The sequence below is a fragment of the Limulus polyphemus genome, unplaced genomic scaffold (assembly GCF_000517525.1).
Source record: "Limulus polyphemus unplaced genomic scaffold, Limulus_polyphemus-2.1.2 Scaffold12448, whole genome shotgun sequence".
NCBI classification, from domain to species: domain Eukaryota; kingdom Metazoa; phylum Arthropoda; class Merostomata; order Xiphosura; family Limulidae; genus Limulus; species Limulus polyphemus.
Window position 1 is genome coordinate 4117 of NW_013678058.1, and position 7116 is coordinate 11232.

At 32.4% G+C, this 7116-nt stretch overlaps 1 long non-coding RNA gene across 1 annotated transcript; it reads right to left on the minus strand.

Moving 5' to 3' along the window:
* Positions 1 to 2254: 2254 nt before the first annotated feature.
* Positions 2255 to 6881, minus strand: LOC111083965. The gene is made up of 2 exons (XR_002609329.1): positions 3137 to 6881; positions 2255 to 3072 (listed from the first exon to the last, which is right to left on the minus strand). It is a non-coding gene; the product is annotated as an uncharacterized LOC111083965 (long non-coding RNA).
* Positions 6882 to 7116: the final 235 nt, after the last annotated feature.

Here is a 7116-nt window from a genome sequence, read left to right on the forward strand (position 1 = left end):
CACTTGGATTAGCAGCTTTACTTCGAAGTCCTTGTAACAGTAAGCGTATTACCATTTTTGCTTGTTTTATATGTTTCACTTTGTGATGTCTCTTGCTGGGGATCTTTTTGGATTGTTGCATAATGTTAATTATTGATGTGGATCCTTTTTTTTTCTTGTTCAATAGACCCCGTCATTTGCCAACATCATTGTTCCTCTGTCTTAATTTATTGACTAATTGATTTCTACATGTAGTGGAAAATCATATGTAATTTAGAACATTTTAATAAATATATAATAGTCTGGTCAGGAAACCTGATTAGATTTAGTGTTTCTCAGCTATATTGAGTGAAACTTGTATTTTTACAGATAATTTTCTTGTTTTCCTTAATAAAATATCATTATTATGAACACTTACAGTTTCTAGTGGCAAATAAAAAAAATCTCCGTTCTATTTTTAATTGATAAAGGTTTTTTTTTGTAGGTGGCGCTTGTGTCACTGATTCTGATGTTTAATAAACTAGGTACAATTTTTCTCTCAGTTTTGATTCTGTTTTTCATATATAAAATAATTTCAGATAACCATCTTAAATTGTTACAAATATTTTGTAGTGAAATGGTTGAAATTTAATTACTCTGTGATAAAGTAGACTCAGTTCTGATTGTTCAAACGAAAGAAATGCATATTTCTGTTTTTCAGTTGAAGGTAGAAGTAGCGAGTGTAAAAAAAAGTTTTCATTTTCAAGAGTGAACAAAATTTAATAGTTCACAGATTCATGTTGTAGACTGTAGCACAGAGCCAGTTTTTGTGTGTATTGTGATTAAGCTCTTGAATGAAACTGTTAAAAGATACTGTGATTGTTCTGGTTGTAAATAAAATATGTATGAAGAAGTGTATGATTAATTATTTTCAAATATGTAAAACCTCATTCCTGTACAAAATGCTTTAATAAATGTGTACAGTGTGTGATAAATAGCAGGTACAAACGAAACTGGCAAAGGTAATTTAATTTACATTTTAGTCAACAGAGGACACCACTTACACCCAGCATGATATCTCTATTTCCTAGCTGATTCATCAGCTTTATTACAAACATAAGATCAATTTTTTTTTATCATGCTGTCATAAGGAGTAATACTATAAGAATAAAAGCTTGGTTTATATTTGGAAATTTTAAATATTTGAATTGACAGCAAATGGAATTAGGCCTAAAACTGTGGTAGCTTATAAAGAGGGTTATGAGTATACTAAAGCAATTTTTAATATTCATATCAGCAAGGCACATGACAATCAAATCTGTTTATATTATTTGCCAAGGTCAAGTCAGCAGCCACATTTTGTGTGGATTCCTGTGCCAGTGGACTGTAAAAACAGACGTTGATTAACTGAACATGCATAGCCTTGGCAATGACCCGTATTGGAGTAATAATATTGACTATAATTCCAAATTTACTATGTGTATCTACATAAGTCAGTAGTACACACAATTTGTACTTGAGATTTGACAATGACAGGTTAGAGTGAAGAATACCCGACTGTATTTCCAGTATCCCTATATATTGTTTCTGGTATTTACAACTATGAATGATCACTATATCAGTAATGTAGGGTAAAATGAACAGATGATAACTCTGACATTAAATTTGTAATACCATGAATGGCACTCTGGAAAAGGTCACAACATGTGCACTTTGACCTCCACTTTTACACATATGGTTAATAGAAAGTATACAGGGAGCAATGGTGTGCTTTTGACATGATAGTCTTTCAGTGCATTTTCTATTGCAAAAGGCTTCACAGTAAGGCAATTGTTAAGGTGCAAGGTCATAAGACCTTTTTAATAATCAACCTCCTTATAATCTCTTTACTGTCATCCAGCATCTCTCAAGTTCTAATATGTACTTACTGGTTAATTGTTTCTTCTTACTAAGTAATGATTTCAAACATGAAACTATAATCATCAGCCTTTGTCTGAAATAAAAACGTTTGTCATATCTCACATGATGTGGTAATTAAATATAATCTGTCACTCAATATTCTCCATTCCTTGAGTTAAAATGGTCTTTTACATTCTTGTAATGTGACATTTAAAAATTTAGTTCCAAGTAATTTTTTGCATGGAAAGTAAACTAAATTTTTGTTTTTCATTTACAGTTTTCAAAGAGTGTTAAAGCTAGTGAAAGAAATTTAAAACGTGCTTTTACAGTAGCATAAATGAAGAGAGGACAAATTTAAGTGGATGTTCTGAAAATCAAATTACTTTAACTCAGCCGGTGAAAGTTTAGAAACTTTATTCTCTCAATACTCGAGAACAAACAGCCCATATTTTCACACATAACATCATTTAAATATAGAGTCCCTTTACAGAAAGGTAATCTTAAAATCCTCTTTACCCCAGACCTGTTGAGTATAAGGTAGTTGCTGTGTAAGACACATTCCACTATTACCAATATTTCCTGTGTAGAGACTAGAAAAGACATAGGTTTGTGGTTGTTCTTAATGAGATTTAAATTGCAGTATATACAACAGTCATGATCTTTTATTTACAGTTCAAACACATCCTATCAAATGGAAAAATTGAATGCCAATAAAGCAACAGAGTATACTGGACCACTTAACTCTCCAGTCTTAGAATGCTAAGCAGATGTTCTCTGGTAATCACAATTGTTGTCTTTTGACTATTTTTAATATTAAAACTCTTCCAATTCAGAATTAAACGTTTTTAAAAGACTATATCAAAATGAAGGAAAGCTTGGTGCTAATGCATTGAAGGCATGTTGTAAAAACATTTTAGAATCTTTATACGACAGTTTATTAATCTAATTACTAGTTTTTAGTGTTCCAGAAGGCACTCAAAATTTAGATGATGGTAAAAAAAAACTACTCTACCTATGTATATTTCACTACCTGGTGGAGTGTAGTAAAGACTAAATGTTAGTTATTAAAACTACAGATTGTAATTCTGTACAAATTATCAATGTAGTTTTCTCTTCAGTACTTATTAAGTGATATTGTAAGGAAGGGACCAGGTGGGTGTTACCTGGAGACAATGAGTATAAACACAAGGAAGGAAGGAGCTAGGTGGGTGTTACCTGGAGACAATGAGTATAAACACAAGGTTGGATAGTTCCAACTCAGTAAACAGATGGGTGTTACCTGGAGACAATGAGTATAAACACAAGGAAGAAAGGAGCTAGGTGGGTGTTACCTGGAGACAATGAGTATAAACACCAGGAAGGAGCCAGGTGGGTGTTACCTGGAGACAATGAGTATAAACACAAGGAAGGAAGGAGCTAGGTGGGTGTTACCTGGATACAATGAGTATAAGCACTAGGAAGGAGCCAGGTGGGTGTTACCTGGAGAAAATGAGTATAAACACAAGGTTGGATAGTTCCAACTCAGTAAACAGATGGGTGTTACCTGGAGACAATGAGTATAAACACAAGGTTGGATAGTTCCAACTCAGTAAACAGATGGGTGTTACCTGGAGACAATGAGTATAAACACAAGGTTGGATAGTTCCAACTCAGTAAACAGATGGGTGTTACCTGGAGACAATGAGTATAAACACAAGGTTGGATAGTTCCAACTCAGTAAAGAGATGGGTGTTACCTGGAGACATTGTTGTGTTTCTGAATGAACTACAAAGTATCACCCTACAGTGAAAGTGTAGTAACATTTGGTGAAGATGTGCTGTGTTGATTTTAATATATATCTGAATGAACTACAAAGTATCACCCTACAGTGAAAGTGTAGTAACATTTGGTGAAGATGTGCTGTGTTGATTTTAATATATATCTGAAACAACTACAAGGTATCACCCTACAGTGAAAGTGTAGTAAGATGTGCTGTGTTGATTTTAATATATATCTGAATGAACTACAAAGTATCACCCTACAGTGAAAGTGTAGTAACATTTGGTGAAGATGTGCTGTGTTGATTTTAATATATATCTGAATGAACTACAAAGTATCACCCTACAGTGAAAGTGTAGTAACATTTTGTGAAGATGTGCTGTGTTGATTTTAATATATATCTGAATGACATTCTAAAGGAAGTCTTCTTACTGTAAAATAATTCTCCTGTAATGACAGATAATCAACAATAAAAACCTGCAAAAGTTAACAATCTGTGTTACAATGTAATCTGACTAGACAGCTTTGTTACAGTCACAAGAGGTAAACTTTGTACCCATAGATATATATTACTTGTATAAACAACCAGGAAAACACTGTGGAAGAGGTTAAGATCACCAGAGAGCCATTTAATAGAGACTAACAATTGTCATGTTTAATTGTTAGTCACATATTGGTTGAACACTGACATTGTTCTTTCACGTTGCTACACTGGAGGTTCCAGAAACACATGGATTTATTTAATCACTCATGAGGTTTAGTAACATATAAATTTTAAATTTGGACTACCACACCCCCTTTTTTTTTTTACTTGGCTATAAAGATCAAAAAGGGAAAATATTTTGTTGGTTCCAATAAGATTGATCTGAAATTTTATTGAATTCTTTTATAGAAATAAAGTAAAGTAAAAAAAAAACAAACAATTATGTGAACTTTACATAAAAGTAAACAAGTAATTTATTATTCTTGAAGTAACACGATATTTCATAATATCATAAATATATTGAAAGTTCAGGTTAGATTTAACATTTCTTAAGTTACTAACTTTTGGTTGTCTACATCTCGTTTAAAAATTAAAATCTTGTGTTTGTAATTATTTTCACTCTCGAAGTCATTGAGATTGTGAACATTCTTAACAAATGATTCAATATCAAACATTTTCTACTGTATTATATTAAAAGTGCAATTTCTTATTCAAGAACTTTTAAGACAGTTTTAACATGTCTTCCGAGAAGAGTATACCAGCTTGTTTCACTAATATATTACAGTGACATACACATTAGTGCAAGCCAACATGATGAGCTATCTGTACTAACCAAAACCCTGGAATTAAGTGTTCTGAGTCCGTAAAGTTACTGCATGTTACAGTGAAGGAAAGTACCGATTTTATTAGGCAAAGCTACACAGTGGACTACCTATACTCTGTTCACCACGAGAATCAAACCCTGGATATTAGCACTGTTGAGTTCATAAACTTGCTGCTGACTCACCAGGGGAACTACAATAAAGTACATTAGTTCAGTTTACTACAATGATAAAGTGATTTGTATAATTCAGGATATGATAACATTGTAAAACCAGACCTCGGTGTTTACAATATGAGAATAGTACATTTCTGGCCTACACATAATAAAGAGATTTCTGTAATTAAAAATGGTTAAAATTAATTATGATACACTGAAAGTTAATACAATTGGAAAATACTTATGTGGCTAATTTATTCTATCGAGCTAACATTATGTGGTTAACTACCATACCAAGAAGTCCTTGAAAAGGACATTTCAACCACGTAGTGAAGATTTGGTGTAAGATTAATTACTCTCCCTCTGTAATAAGTGAGGTTACAGAACATCCAAGAAACAGGATAAGTAACTTAATAAGTAAAGATCAGAAACGCAACGTGTAGCACTTACATACAACAGTACAGACTCTGTACTATCAGCTCACATTCATAAGTAAATTGTACTATCAACTCAGATTGATGGCTGTGTAAAGGACATAAATTCTGTAAAATAAAGATAAAAACAGTGCAGGAAATAAGTCACTGCATTGTTGGGGGTTAAATACTGTTGGATTCTAAGAAATTACACAAGAAAGCACCACATTGTTAAATACTGAACAAAACATTGTGTTTACATACTGGCTTACCGATAATTAAACAAAACAACAACAAATGTTGAACCAAACTCTCAGTGGATATATATATCCACTATTACAAAAACAAAACATTGTGTTTACATACTGGCTTACCGATAATTAAACAAAACAACAACAAATGTTGAACCAAACTCTCAGTGGATATATATATCCACTATTACAAAAACAAAACATTGTGTTTACATACTGGCTTACCGATAATTAAACAAAACAACAACAAATGTTGAACCAAACTCTCAGTGGATATATATATCCACCATTAAAAAAAAAAAACAGAGTCTTAGAAACATACCCAACTCGTTTCTAAATAAGTTCTCTTTTAACTTAATCAAATTACAAACAACAAATTTTATGTGAAAAAGATGCAAATATAATGTACAATATGATACAACTCTTAGTATATATTATCTCATAAAAACAAACACACTCACAAGTATAATTATCATTTAAAGCCCACAAAGTTTTTTTTTTCTTCTGGCTCCATCTTTTACAATTAACTGTAAAAATGAGTCTCTCAATAAAAGCATTTCTCTACAATTATCTTTGTTTATAACTTGGTGTAGCCAGCTATTATGAAATACAATTTCTTTATAACTTCAAAAGTCGATCTCAAATAGTAAAATAATCCGTTGTCATATAAAACTGAAGTACTATATATTTTCCAGTTGGACTTTTTTAGGGTGGGGTAAAGTAAGACAAGAATGATTGATTTTAATAAGATTATTTTCGAAAAATGATTGCTTGTATTAAAACTTGTAACCATCAGTTTGGCTTACTTCTTCAATATTCAGTGATGGTTGTATAACTACCTCATTTTGATGAGCAGATCTTTGGTAAGACAAATGACTATGGTGACTACAAAACAAAAATTGAGGTTAACAAATCTGACTAGAAACACCCTGGTTCAAAGAGGTCGAGGAGCATGCAATCCAAATACTTTCTGATCAATTGAGGGAATGTGGTTGGTTCCAGGTGGTCCCCTAGTCATGTAACCCTCCTGACGATGAAACACGATGAGTCAGTCTGTGGGCAATGGAGAACCCACCACTTCCTTCAAGCTGGGTCAAAACTATAATGACTTGTCTGGAAGGCAGAAAATATACAAACTGTTGTAACTCAAAATGAATGAAAATCATTTAATCTTCAGTAATTATCACTTTAGTATTTCATACAGTGTATTATAGTTTCATAATGATTAATAGAAAAACTTCTCTTTTCTTAGAGGTCCATAGCCTTGTAACTAGAACTTTATAGTTCCACTGATGTGAAGGACAGACCTATCACTTTGTATGTCTTGTAGCTAGAACTTTATAGTTCCACTGATGTGAAGGACAGACCTATCAC